The sequence below is a fragment of the Equus przewalskii genome, chromosome 15 (assembly GCF_037783145.1).
Source record: "Equus przewalskii isolate Varuska chromosome 15, EquPr2, whole genome shotgun sequence".
NCBI classification, from domain to species: Eukaryota; Metazoa; Chordata; class Mammalia; order Perissodactyla; family Equidae; genus Equus; species Equus przewalskii.
Genome location: NC_091845.1, coordinates 76621361 through 76634981, shown reverse-complemented (window position 1 = coordinate 76634981; position 13621 = coordinate 76621361). Strand labels below are relative to the sequence as shown.

Genomic DNA, 13621 nt, shown 5'->3' with positions numbered 1-13621 from the left:
CACCAGGCCGGGTAGGTGGCAGGGTGAGATCTGGGCTGACGGACACGCCATGCCTTCATAGGACCAGCTCCAGAGGAGTGTTGCATTGAGCCGTCCTGAAGGGTTAGCTGTCACTCGTCGCCTTTCAGGTTATGATGTGGATTTCAGAAGCTATTTCTCTTTGCTTGGTGCTTTTTCTGCAGCTTGGGCAAGTTGACTTCAAGGTACGTCTTTATCGGCTGAAAGGCCTTGGTATGATTAATTGGAAAAGTGAACTGACATGATGTTCCTCTCCTTGGGCTTTCTCTGCATTGATAGAACTCTTTATTTGATGAACAAAGCACAGTGTTTACAAATAATAGCGATGCCACCTTTAAAGGGAATCACCATTTGGAGAAAGAATTAAAGGAAAAAAGATATAAGTTGACTTAGGTGCTTCCTTCAGTAGTCATCGAGTCTGTCAGTTGCTGCATGATCACTGCTGATTTTCGTGAGTCTTCATGCATAAATTATTCTGAACATTTCTTGGCTTTTTTGCAGCTTCATGGGGATTGGCTGAGGCTCAAGCTGTTTCCTGCCCCCTGCTCCCATCTCGCTATATCCCTTTTATCAAGAGGCTGGAACTCTATGTGAAAATCTTTAACTCATCTTTTAGTATGTGCTCACTATCTCTAGAAATGACCTTATATTTTAGGGGAGAATTTTACTTTCCACTCAATTCATTTTATTCCTTTCTCTTGCCTAATTGCTCTGGCCCAAACCTCCAGTACTATGTTGAATAAGGGTGGTGAGAGTGGGCATCCTTGTCTTGTTCCTGTCTCGGGGGGATGGCTTCCAGTTTTTCCCCTTTGAGTATGATGTTGGCTGTGTGTTTGTCATATATGGCCTTTATTATGTTGAAGTAATTTCCTTCTATCCCTATTTTGTTAAGAGTTTTTATCATAAATGGCTGTTGGATCTTGTCAAATGCTTTCTCTGAATCTATTGAGATGATCATGTGGTTTTTATTCCTCATTTTGTTAATGTGGTGTATCACGTTGATTGATTGTGGATGTTGAACCATCCCTGTGTCCCTGGTATAAATCCCACTTGATCATGATGTGTGATCTTTTTGATGTATTGCTGTCTGTATTAATGTTGCCAATATTTTGTTGAGGATTTTTGAGTCTATGTTCATCAGCAATATTGGCCTGTAGTTTTCCTTTTTTGTGTTGTCCTTGACAGGCTTTGGTATCAGAGTGATGTTGGCCTTGTAGAATGTGTTAGGATGGGTTCCATCTTCCCTAATTTTTTGCAATAGCTTGAGAAGGATAGGTATTAAATCCTCTCTGAAAGTTTGGTAGAATTCCCCAGGGAAGCCATCTGATCCTGGGGTTTTATTCTTTGGGATGCTTTTGATTACTGTTTCAGTCTCTTTCCTTGTGTTTGGTCTATTCAGATTATTTGTTTCTTCTTGATTCATCTTTGGGAGCTTGTAAGAGTCTAAGAATTTGTCCATTTCCTCTAGATTACCCATTTTTGTTGGAATATAGTTTTTCATAGTATTCTCGTGTAATCCCATGTATTTCTGTGGTGTCCGTTGTCATTTCTCCTCTTTCATTTTTGATTTTGTTTACCTGAGCTTTCTCTCTTTTTTTCTTTGTAAGTCTGGTTAGGGGTTTGTCAATTTTGTTTATCTTGTCAAGGAAGCAGCTTTTTGTTTCATTGACCCTTTCTACTGCCTTTTTTGTTTCAATAGCATTTATTTCTGCTCTGATTTTTATTACTTCTCTCCTTCTGCTGACTTTGGGCTGTCTTTGTTCTTCTTTTTCTAATTCAGTTAGGTGTAGTTTGAGATTGCTTATTTTGGATTTCTCTTGTTTGTTAAGGTGAGCCTGTATTGTGATGAATTTCCCTCTTGGTACCACTTTTGCTGCATCCCATATGAGTTGGTATGGTGTGTTTTCATTTTCGTTTGTCTCCAGATATTTTTTTATTTCTCCTTTAATTTCTTTGATCCATTGGTTGCTCAATAGCATCTTGTTTAGTCTCCACATCTTTGTCCCTTTCTCAGCTTTTTTCTTGTAGTTAATTTCTAGCTTCATAGCATTGTGATTGGAAAAGATGCTGGTTATTATTTCAATCTTCTTAAATTTATTGAGGCTTGCCTTATTTCCCAGCATATGGTCTATCCTTGAGAATGTTCCATGCGCACTTGAGAAGAATGTGTATTCTGCTGTTTTTGGATGGAGTGTTCTATATATGCCTATTAAGTCCAACTGCTCTAGCTTTTCATTTAATTCCACTGTTTTCTTGTTGATTTTCTGTCTGGATGATCTATCCGTTGGTGTTAGTGGAGTGTTCAAGTCCCCTACTATTATTGTGTTATATTTAATATCTCCTTTTAGGTTTGTTAGTAGTTGCTTTATGTACTTTGGTGCTCCTGTGTTGGGTGCATAGATATTTATAAGTGTTATGTCTTCTTGGTGGAGTGTCCCTTTGATCATTATATACTTCCCCTCTTTGTCTCTTTACCTGTCTTATCTTGAAGTCTACTTTGTCTGCTGTAAGTATTGCAACACCTGCTTTCTTTTGTTTGCCGTTAGCTTGGAGTATCGTCTTCCATCTTTTCACTCTGAGCCTGTGTTTGTTGTTGGAGCTGAGAGGTGTTTCCTGGAGGCAGCATATTGCTGGGTCTTGTTCTTTAATCCATCTTGCCACTCTGTGTCTTTTTATTAGAGAATTCAATCCATTTATGTTTAGGGTGATTATCGATATATGAGGGCTTAATGCTGCCATTTTAGCACTAACTTTCTGGTTCTCCTGCATTTCCTTTGTTTCTCATCCCATGTGTTTCAGTCTACCAGTTGAGTTATGTAGTTTTTTATGTTATGTTTCTTTGTTTTCTCCTTATTTATTATTGTGTCTCTGTTCTGCTTTTTTGTTTAGTGGTTACCATAAAGTTTGTATTCAAAATCTCATAGTTAAGATAGTCCACTTTCTGGGGCTGGCCCCGTGGCTGAGTGGTTAAGTTCGTGTGCTCCACTGCAGGCGGCCCAGTGTTTTGTTGGTTCGAATCCTGGGCACGGACATGGCACTGCTCATCAAACCACGCTGAGGCAGCGTCCCACATGCCACAACTAGAAGGACCCACAACGAAGAATATACAACTATGTACCAGGGGCTTTGGGGAGAAAAAAGGAAAAAAATAAAATCTTTTAAAAAAAAAAAAAAGTCCGCTTTCTGATGGCCTCTTATTTCCCTTAGACTAAACTGATTTGGTCCCTTTCCTCTTCCTGTTTTAAGTTGTTTTTTTCACATCTTATTCCATCTTGTGTTGTGAGTTTGTGGTTAAATTGACAAGATTATCTTTGTTTTTTGGCATTTTCCTTCCCTTTATCTTTAAAGTTATACTTAAGTATTTGCTAATCTGTTCTGATGTATAGCTACAATTTTCTGATTTTGTCTACTTATTTATCTCCTTACTCTGTGCTTTGTAACCCCTTTCTACCCCCTTTTTTCAGGTATGATGGCCTTCTTGAGGATTTCTTGTAGGGGGGTTTTTGTGGAACTCCCTTAGCTTTTGTTTATCTAGGACAGTTTTTATTTCTCCATCACATCTGAAGGATATTTTTGCTGGATAGAGTATTCTTGGCTGAAAACTTTTGTTCTCCAAAGATTTTGATGTCATTCCAGTCTCTCCTAGCCTGTAAGGTTTCTGCAGAGAAATCCACTAAAAATCTGATAGGGGTTCCTTTGTAGGTTATTTCTGCCTTGCTGTCCTTAGTATTTTTTCTTTGTCATTCACTTTTGCCAGTTTCACTAGTATATGCCTTGCAGTAGGTCTTTTTACGTTGACATATTTAGGAGATCTGATAGCTTCTTTCACATGGATTTCCATCTCCTTCCTCCGGTTTGGGAAGTTCTTTGCTATTATTTCTTTGAGCAAGCTTTCTGCTCCATTCTCCTTCTCTTCTCCCTCTTGAATGCCTATAATTCTTATGTTGCATTTCCTAATTGAGTCAGATATTTCTTGGAGACTTCCTTCATTTCTCGTTAGTCTTAGTTCTCTCTCCTGCTCTGTCTGGAGCATTTCAGTATGTCTGTCCTCAATTATGCTGATTCGCTCCTCTATGATATCCACTTGAGTGTTCAGGGAATCTATATTTTCTTTTGTCTCATCGATTGTGTCTTTCACCTCCAATATTTCTAGATTCTATTTCTAGATAGATTTTCCTTTATACTTTCAATCTCTTTTGTGAAGTAGCTCCTGAATTCATTGAATTGTTTCTCTACATTCTCTTTTAACTCATTGAGTTTTTTGATGACAGCTATTTTGAATTCTCTGTCATTTAGATTACATATTTCTGTGTCTTCAGGACTGACTTCTGGGTACTTGTTATTTTCTCTCTGGTCTGGAGATTTAATGTAATGTTTGATGCTGCTAGAGGGCATGGCTTTGTTCTTTAGCATCCTGGTATTATTTGGTTGCAGTTACCACCTATTGCCACTGGGTGGGGATCAAGAGCTGCATACTCTGAGTCCTCTGTGTTCTGCCAGGGTCCCAGGCACTGGAGCTGGCACTGGGTGGCCCAGTACCAAGTGGGGGGGGAGGGGCGCTTTCTTCTGCATGCTCTTGGGGTTTTCTTGTTCTGCTCTCACTATCTGCTCCCCTGGGGTATTGACTTGATGAGGTCACCCTGTGATAGCTTTCACCCTGGTAGGGGGCTTCTCCTAGGCTGCCAGGGACCTCGGGGTCTTTGATGTTCCCCAGAACAGGCGTCCCCTCCCCTCTTCCTTCCCACTCGGTGGCCATGCTCAGTCCCAGATCACAGTCTTTTGGGGCGGGGGTGAAGTTTTCTCTTACCCCATTTCATCTCCTCCAAGGGGGCCTTCAGCCTGTCCGCCCTCTGACGTGTGGCTGCGTGGGTCTCTCAGACACCTTTTGTGTTGTGTGGATGTCCTCTGTTGGAGTATGGATGTCTTTTTTGTTGTATCATGGAGGGGAGAGACCACTGGGAGGACTCACTCCATCATGATGCTAATGTCACTCTTGTCTTTTCATTTTTTTGATAGTGCCCTTTGAAGCACATAAGTTTTCATTTTGACAAAGTCTCATTTATTTATATTTTTGTTGTTGTTGCTTGCTCTTTTGGTCTCATTTAAGAAACCTTTTCCTAATCCGAGATCATGGAGATTTACACCTATGTTCTCTCCTCATAGCTTTATGTTTGAGTTCTTAGGTCTTTGATCTATTTTGAATTAATTTCTATATTTGATGCGAGAAAATCAATAACCATAGATGTATGGTTTATTATTGGACTCTCTGTTCTAGTCCTTTGATCTATAGGTCTATTCTTATACCAAGCACCTTGTTCTGATTACAGCAGGTTTGTAGTAAGTTTTGAACCTGGGAAGTGTGAGTTCTCCACTTTTGTTCTTCTTTTAAAGATTGTCTTGGGTATTCTGTATTCAAATAAAAATCTTAGGGTCAGCTCTTCCAGTTTTGCACAGAGTTAGAATCTTGATAGGCATTGTGTTTAATCTGTAGATCAATTTGGGGAGTATTGTAATATTAACTATATTAAGCTGTTCAATCCATGAATGCAGATGTCCTTCTACTTATTTAGAACTTATTTAATTTCTGTCAACAATGATTTTCTTTTTTCGTTTTTGGCTTAAGCCAATACTATTTATTATCTTAAGGTTCTAGAGATCAGAAGTCCAAAACAGGTCTCACTGGGCTAAAATCAAAATGTCAGTAAGGTTGTGTTCCTTCTGGAGGCTCTAGGAGAAAAATCTGTTTCTTTGTCTTTCCCAGCTTCGGAAGGCCACCTGCACTCCTTGGCCTGTGGCCTCCTTCCTCCGTATTCAAAGCCAGCATGCTAGGATGTTCAAACCCCTCTCTGATCTCTGCTTCCTTCATCAGAGCTCCTCTGACTCTGATCCTTCTGACTCCCTGTCAACAATGTTTTTAGTTTTCAGTGTATAGGTCTCGTTCTTCTACGGTTAAGTTAATTCCTAAGTATATTATTCTTTTGATACTACTGTGAATGGAATTGTTTTCTTAATTTTGTTTTTGGATTGTTCATTGCTGTGGTAGAGAAATACAACTGACTTTTCTATAGTGTTCATGTATCCTGAAACTTTTATGAATGCGCCATTACCTCTAATCCTCTTTTGTTGATTTTTAAGGAGTCATATTTATATATAACTTCGTGTTATCTGTGAATAGAGATACTTTTATGTGATTTTTTGGATATAATACCAAAAGCACAGGCAACAAAAGCAAAAATAGACAAGTGGGACTACATCAAATTAGAAAGCTTCTGTACAGCAAAGAAAACAATCGATAGAGTGAAGAGGCAACCTATGGAATGCATGAAAATATTTGCAAACCATATATCTGATAAGGGGTTAGCTTATAAAATATATGAAGAGTTTATACAACTCAAGAACAAAAGAAAGATAATCCAATTAAAAAATAGGCAAAAGACCTGAACAGACATTTTTCCAAAGAAGACATACAAATGGCCAACAGGTACATGAAAAGGTGCTCAGCATCACTCATCATCAGAGAAATGCAAATCAAATCCACAATGAGATATCGTCTCTCATCAGTTAGGATGGCTATCATCAAAAAGGCAAGAAGATAACAAATGATGGTGAGGATGCAGAGAAAAGAGAACCCTTGTACTCTGTGGGTGGGAATGTAAAATGATACAGCCACTGTGGAAAACAGTATGGAGATTCCTCAAAAAACTAAGAACAGAACTACTGTATGATCCAGAAACTATCATTGTAACTATCCCATTTCTGGATATATAGCTGAAGGAAATGAAGTGTTGAAGTATCTAGAAGAGATATCTGCACTCTCATGTTCGTTGCAGCATTATTCACAATAGTCAAGATGTGGAAACAACTTGAGTCCATCAAGAGATGAATGGATAAAGAAAACGTGGTGTATATATAAGTATGTGTGTGTGTATACACACACAGTGGAATATTAGCCATAAAAAAAGGAAATCCTGCCATTTGTGACAGCATAGATGAACCCAGAGGACATCATGCTAAGTGAAATAAGTCAGACAGAGAAAGACAATTACTGTATGATCTCTCTTATATGCGGAATCTAAAACAAAAAGAAAAAGGTTGAACTCATAGAAAAAAAGTAGAATGGTGGTTTCCAGGGGCGAGGGCGGGTGTGGGGATATGGGCAGATTTTGGTCGTGGAGTACAACCTTTCGTTCATAAGGCATGTAAGTTCTGAGGATCTAATGTGCAGCCTGGTGGCTGTAGTTAATATTATTGTATTGAATACTTGAAATTTGCGAAGAGAGTAGATCTTAAGCATCCTCATCACACCAAAGGTCATGGATGTATTAATTCACTTGATTGTGGTAATCGTTTCACAATGTACGTGTATATCAAGTCGTACACTTTGTACACTTTAACTGTATACAATTTTACTTGTAAATTATACCCCAATAAAGCTGAGGGAAAAACAAAATCAATGTACTAAAATCAATGACTTTCATACGTACAACCCCTCCCAAAAAGATGTAAGTGAAAAGAAGACCCAATTTACATTCACAAACAAAACAAAAACAAAAAAACAAAGGAAACCTATGTGTAAACTTGACCAGAGAAGTTCAGAACGTATATAAGGAAAGCTATAAAATACCCCCAAAAGCCTTAAATATAGACATGAGCAAATGGAAATATGTACCATATTCGTGGGTAGGAAGACTCGACATACACATGTCAGTTTCTCTAAATTACTTAACAAATTCAATGCAATTCCAATTAAAAATATGATCAGAATTTCTTCTGAAGCTAGAAGTGTGGATTATAATGTTTATTTGGAAGAACAAACAAGCAAGAATAGCCAGGGAAACTGATGGAGAATAGAAATAAAGACGTCTTGTTGCACCACATATTTAAAGATGCTGTAATGCTTCTGTAATTAAAACAGTATTGGTGTTGGTGAAGGAGTAGACAGACCACTGGAAGAGAATAGAAAAATCCAAATGGACTAAAGTGCATACGGAAATTTGACATGCATATAAAGGCAGCATCTCAAATCAGCGGGGGAAAAGACGAGGTATTTAATAATGGGGTTAGGAGGGCTGGATAGTCAAATGCAAAAAATTAAAAGTGGACCTGTTCCTCACACCAGGATAAATTCTGAATAGATCAGAGATAGAAGAAAACACGGGTCAAGTACTTTATAACCTCAGACTGGGGAAAACCTTCCTAGTTATGACAAAATGCAAAAGCAATAAAGGAAAAAGATTGATAAATTTGATTACATAAATAAAAATATTTTAAAGGACTAAATGGACAAAAACACAAACGAAAAAGGAAACAAAAACCCCACAGAAATACCAAACCCACCAACCATTAACAAAGTAGAAAGATCAAAGACAAATTGGAAAAAATGTATACCCTATTCATAGGCAAAGATTTGATGTCCTTAACATCTAAAGAGCCTCAAAAAATTTTAGATGGAAAAGATCAAATTTGCTACAGAAAAATGAGCAAAAATATGAACTTTACAGAAAAAATATTAATAGCCTTTAATCATATATAAAGTTGCTTCTCTCTGCTCATAGTAAGTGAAATGCAAAATAAACTTACAGTACTGAGATACCATTTTTCACCTGTCAGATTACCAAAATTCCAAAAACTTGAGAACATACTCTGTTGGCAAACCTCTAGGGGGACTGCAGGCCTCATATATTATTGGTGAGAGTGTTATAAACCGCAGAAACACTATAACTCTCAAAATTATATCTGCCTGTTGACTCAACAATTCCAATTCTAAGAATCTCCTGAAAACATACTGACAAAAATACAGAAAAGTTCGTTCATGGGGTTATTTATTATGGCGCTACTCGTAACAGCACAAAACTGGAAACAATCCAAATATCCATCAATAGGGAACTAATCAAATAAAGTGCCTCCACACAAGGCTGTCTAGGGCAGTTAGAGGAAACGATGGGAAAGACCTCTATTGACTGTTTCAAAAATATCTTATCGAGTGCAAAAATCCGGGTGTAGAAATATGTGTGTAATATGTTACCATTCATCTCAGAAAAGGTCTGAAGGCACTGGTTTATCTTTTCATATGATATGGAAGGATAAACAAAAACTGAGATCTATGAGGGAGTGCAGAAACAAGGTTGGGAGGACTATAAACCTTAATTTATAGAATTGATTTTGAAACCACTTAAATATTTTACAAAACAGTATTAAACTAAAAAGAATAATCCTAAAAATTAAAGCAAAATGAGACAAATGAACCTGGGCATTGAGTTGGTGGCATAACCAGATGAAGAGGAATTATTTTAAGTTAGATTAAAACATGGTAATTTGATTGGACATCCCCAGTGGGGGTTATCCCAAGGACAAACAAGCAAACAAAACAAATACAAAGAGAAATCTTAAATTCCTTCAGTGATCATGTTGGCATTGTTATTCTGAGTGTTGTGTGTGTATTGTCTAATAAAGCCAATGAGGAATTATGTTGATGTCAATGAGGGTCACAGTTTTTGGCATGGGAGAAAAGACTTACAGATGGGTGACGGCTGAAATTAATGAAATCTTGTAGTCCTGAATTGGAATTGGAAATATCAATATCAACTCATGATATATTTTATCTGAAAAACACTATTTCCTAACTCTGGCCACTGAAAAGGCGCGGAAACAGTGACTTAGCCAGCAGCAGAGAACCCACCTGTCTCCCAGACTGTGGTCTCGGAATGTCACTAAACGACCCAGGGCTCTTTGAGAAATGGGTCATTCCAGGACTGGGGCAGTAAGCGTACAAGATAAATGTGAGTTTAGATCCACATTTCACGAAACTGAACAGGTCCCCTCTGGCACCAATGTACTTAGCTCTGCTGGAGGATCTAGGATGGGAAGGGCAGCCAGCCAGCAGGGCAGCGTCGGGTGTGAAGGAATGAGACCACGTGAGCGGGTCCAGTGATGCCAGGGTGCACTGCCCAGCCATCCTTGTTAAGACTGAGATCCTCATTCCTCCACTTGTCTGGAGTGTTGGCTGCACCCAGCTCACACCTGCATCTTTCTCTGGGAATTGCTTTCAGTAGCGGGGAGCTGCCCCGCTTAAACTGGGACAACTTCACTGGGCCATCCCGGCTACTGAGGAAGTCCTATTGGATGGGCTGAGGTTTACAGTTGCAACTACATTGTATTTCAGCTTTTCCTCTGCTCAGTGCTGTCTCTCTCACTCCCCAACTGCCCTCCCCAATATACTTCCTGTGCATAAATCTCTGTCTCATAGTCTGTTTCATGGGGAACTTGGCCTAAGTGGATGCGTGTGGGAGCCATTCTGGCTTACAAGCCCCATTCCCCATATGAGACAATATGTATTGTTTCCTCCCATGGGAATAGCTTCCAGAGGTCTTAGCAAGGGACATGCCCCATTGCAAGAATGCACTGCATGTGGAGCAGCTCGATGTGTGGATTCCCATTAGGTGTCTATAGTTAATTCACAGTCCTCCCAGGCCAGGTGTAGCTTACTAGTAAGAAGTCGTTTTGCCATAAGCAGTGTGCCTGGTAAAACAGATGACATTCACCTTTATTGGGTTTCCAGGGGAACACAGCTAGAAAGTTAACCCAAGGTCATTTTTCCAGAGAGAAAGAGAATGAGTTTGTTAACCCTTTGTTCACATTTAAAAACCTACAAGTTCATAAAGATAACTGCAACAAAACAAAAATCTCAACGACTCTCATTTAGAAGATACTGGGAAACTAACTCACTCTTTTGAAACCTGGTAAATAAAGGGAAAGAAAAACTTATCTAGACTTTGTTATATGAACTGTGCCTCAGGATAATGAATGAGTTGATAAGCGGAATTTTCTCTTTATAGAAGTATCCTAGCTAATAAATGAAGAATGATGGAATTAAGATATCGTCCTTGCAACTCCTACTGAAAAGATGAATCTAGACAATATTGTCAGTGACTGCTAACAGCACAGGAGAGTGACAGCCAGACACTGCGTGTCCTGATGCAAGTGCAGAACACTGCCGATAAAGTGCTGGCAACGAGTTCTAACCCGAATCATATCAAACTTCTAGATCTAAGCGCCGATTGTTGGGGGCAGATGGTATCATGGTGAGGCAATTTGCAAAATGCAGATTGTGGAAAGCTGTACAGAACAAATGACCTGGTGTCTTCAACAAAGATGTTGCAAGGGACACACACACACACACACACACACACACACAGATATGAAGGGGGAAATGTATAAATTAAAAGGGACCTAAGAGACAAGAGGCACATTAACCAGCTATAATTTTGAACTTTATTAAAATCCTGATTTGAGTGAACTGTGAAAATATTTATTATTTATGGTTCAAGTGAGGGAATTTGAACACTGCTCAAAGACTAGATGATAGGAAGAAATGATTACCAATTTTGTAGCTTTGATAAATGCATTGTGGTTATGTTATTCCAAAGAGTCCTCAACTCTTAGAGTTGTAGACAGAAATATTTACAGATTAAGTGATAATATATCTGTCCCCCCCAATAATCTAGACCGTGGGGAAGTGGGAAAGGGATTGAATGAGACCACACTGGACATGAGCTGATAACTTCTGAGTCTGGACAATAGATTTGTGGGGCTTCACTATATTATTTCCTTTACCTTTCTGGGTTTGAAAGTTTCCATTATAACAAGTAGAAGCACATATGCATTTACTTTTTAATATAATAGTCTCACTCCTGGAAATCTATCCATAGATGTTATCCATGTAAGGATATTTAATGTAGCAAAACTAGCAAAAAGAAAAAAAATCCTAGAAATATATTGAATACCCAACAATGTTTGTGGTTGAATAAATTGTGATACCATTTAGTCATTAAAAAGAGTAATTTAGAGGCAAAGCGGTTTACCTGGAGTTTTCAGGAATATTGTTGAATGAGAAAAGCAAGACGCACACACGAATGTATGAGAGCTCGTTTTTTAACAAATAAAGACAAAAACCCAACATGTGTGTATTTGTATACGGGAGGGTGTCCCGTGAGGTGTTAACATGGGTTGCTGGGGGCCTCGGGGAGTGGGAAAGCGTTTTGGGTGGATTGTGGGGAGATAAGGCTGCTGAAAAACTCTCGTAAAAATAAAAGGCTGATGTGATGTGGCCTGTGTTCTGCTGGCGGGGGTGCAATACGGCAGGAGCAGGGGCTGTGGGGTCAGGCTGCATTCCAGCCCAGCTCTGCCACTTCCCAATGGTGTCGCAGTGGAGAGTTCAGCAGCATTGGTGGAGCACCTACCGTGTGCCTGGCCTGGCCTATGAGTTTGAGATACAGAGGCAAAGATGCTGCTCCTGCCCCTTGGAAGCTGTATGCTAATAAGGAAAGGAGAAAGGTCAATGTGGGTCAGTGTTTGATGCACAGGATGCTGTGGGCATATTGCTTATCTTTTATGAACCTCAGTTTCCTCATCCGTGAGATGGGATTGCAGTGTCTGCTTCAAGGGCTGCCATGGGGGTTAAGAATGTGCAACACGAATGTAACCGCACCCTCTTGGGCCACACGCCTCTCCCTATAAGACCCAAACCAACATGCTGTTATTGTCCCCAGAGGTGGGAAGATGGGCAGTGAGAGTGAGTAAGGTGGGAGAGGGGTGTCAGTCAGGGAAAAAGTCTGAGAGCTGAAGCATAAAAGAGTAAGGGAGAATTTTGTGATGTGTTTGGAGAACACAGAAGAAAGGAGGGAAATTTGTTTATATATTCATTCATTTGAAAGCATTCACTTAACGCCTACTGTTTTATACTTCAGGGAACAAAATCGACCAAGATCTCTGCCCCCTCAGAGCTTATAATCTGGAAGGGGGAGATGGACAACGGACACTAAAATGAATAAATGTGTAAGTTACGTGAGACTTTAGAATTTCCATGGAAAAAAGGAAAAGCAGAGCAGAGTGTATTCGTTTGCTAGGGCTGTGTAACAAATCACACAATCAGGGCAGCAAACAGAAATTTATTGTCTCGCAGTTCTGGAGGCCAGAGGTCTGAGACTGAGGTGGCAGCAAGGCCGTGCCCCCGTGCAGGCTCTGGGGAAGGGTCTGCTCCAGGCCCCCTCCCGGCCTCTGGTGGTTCCTGGCTTGTGGCAGCAAACTCCAGTCTTCACAGGGCTTCTCCCTCTGTGCAGGTCTGAATCAGGGTCCGAGTTTTCCCTTTTTATGGGGACACCACTCATATTGGATTAGGGGCCCACCCTAGTCTGGTGTGACCTCATCTTAACTAATTATATCGGCAAAGACCCCATTTCCGAATGAGGTTACATTTGGAGCTACTGGGGGATAGGACTTCAACATAGGAATTTACATAACAGGAAGGGAGATTGAAGCGCCCAAGCTTCAAGGGCGGGTGGGCTACAGCGTCAAACAGGGAAACTTGCTGAGAAGGAGACTTTAGAGAGGAGGCTTGAGGAGGTAGAGAGTGGGCCACATAGATATCCAGGGAAGAGAGTTCCAGGTAGAGGGGACAGCCAGTGCAAAGGCACTGCGGCAGGAGTGTGCTTGGGATTTTCCAGGAACAGCCAGCATGGCTGCAGCAGAGAGTGTGAGAGAGTGACCAGGATCATCTCTGGGTCAGATGGGATCAGGTCCAGATCAGGTGGCCCTGGAGGTCCAT

At 40.0% G+C, this 13621-nt stretch overlaps 1 long non-coding RNA gene across 1 annotated transcript in view; it reads left to right on the top strand.

Moving 5' to 3' along the window:
* The first annotated feature begins 17 nt into the window (after window positions 1-17).
* Window positions 18-13621, top strand: part of LOC139076212 (uncharacterized) — a 39109-nt gene continuing 25505 nt past the window's right edge. Inside the window, exons 1-2 of the long non-coding RNA XR_011527590.1 lie at window positions 18-203; window positions 12765-12852. This is a non-coding gene — a long non-coding RNA (uncharacterized lncRNA). The remainder of the gene's footprint in view (window positions 204-12764; window positions 12853-13621) is intronic.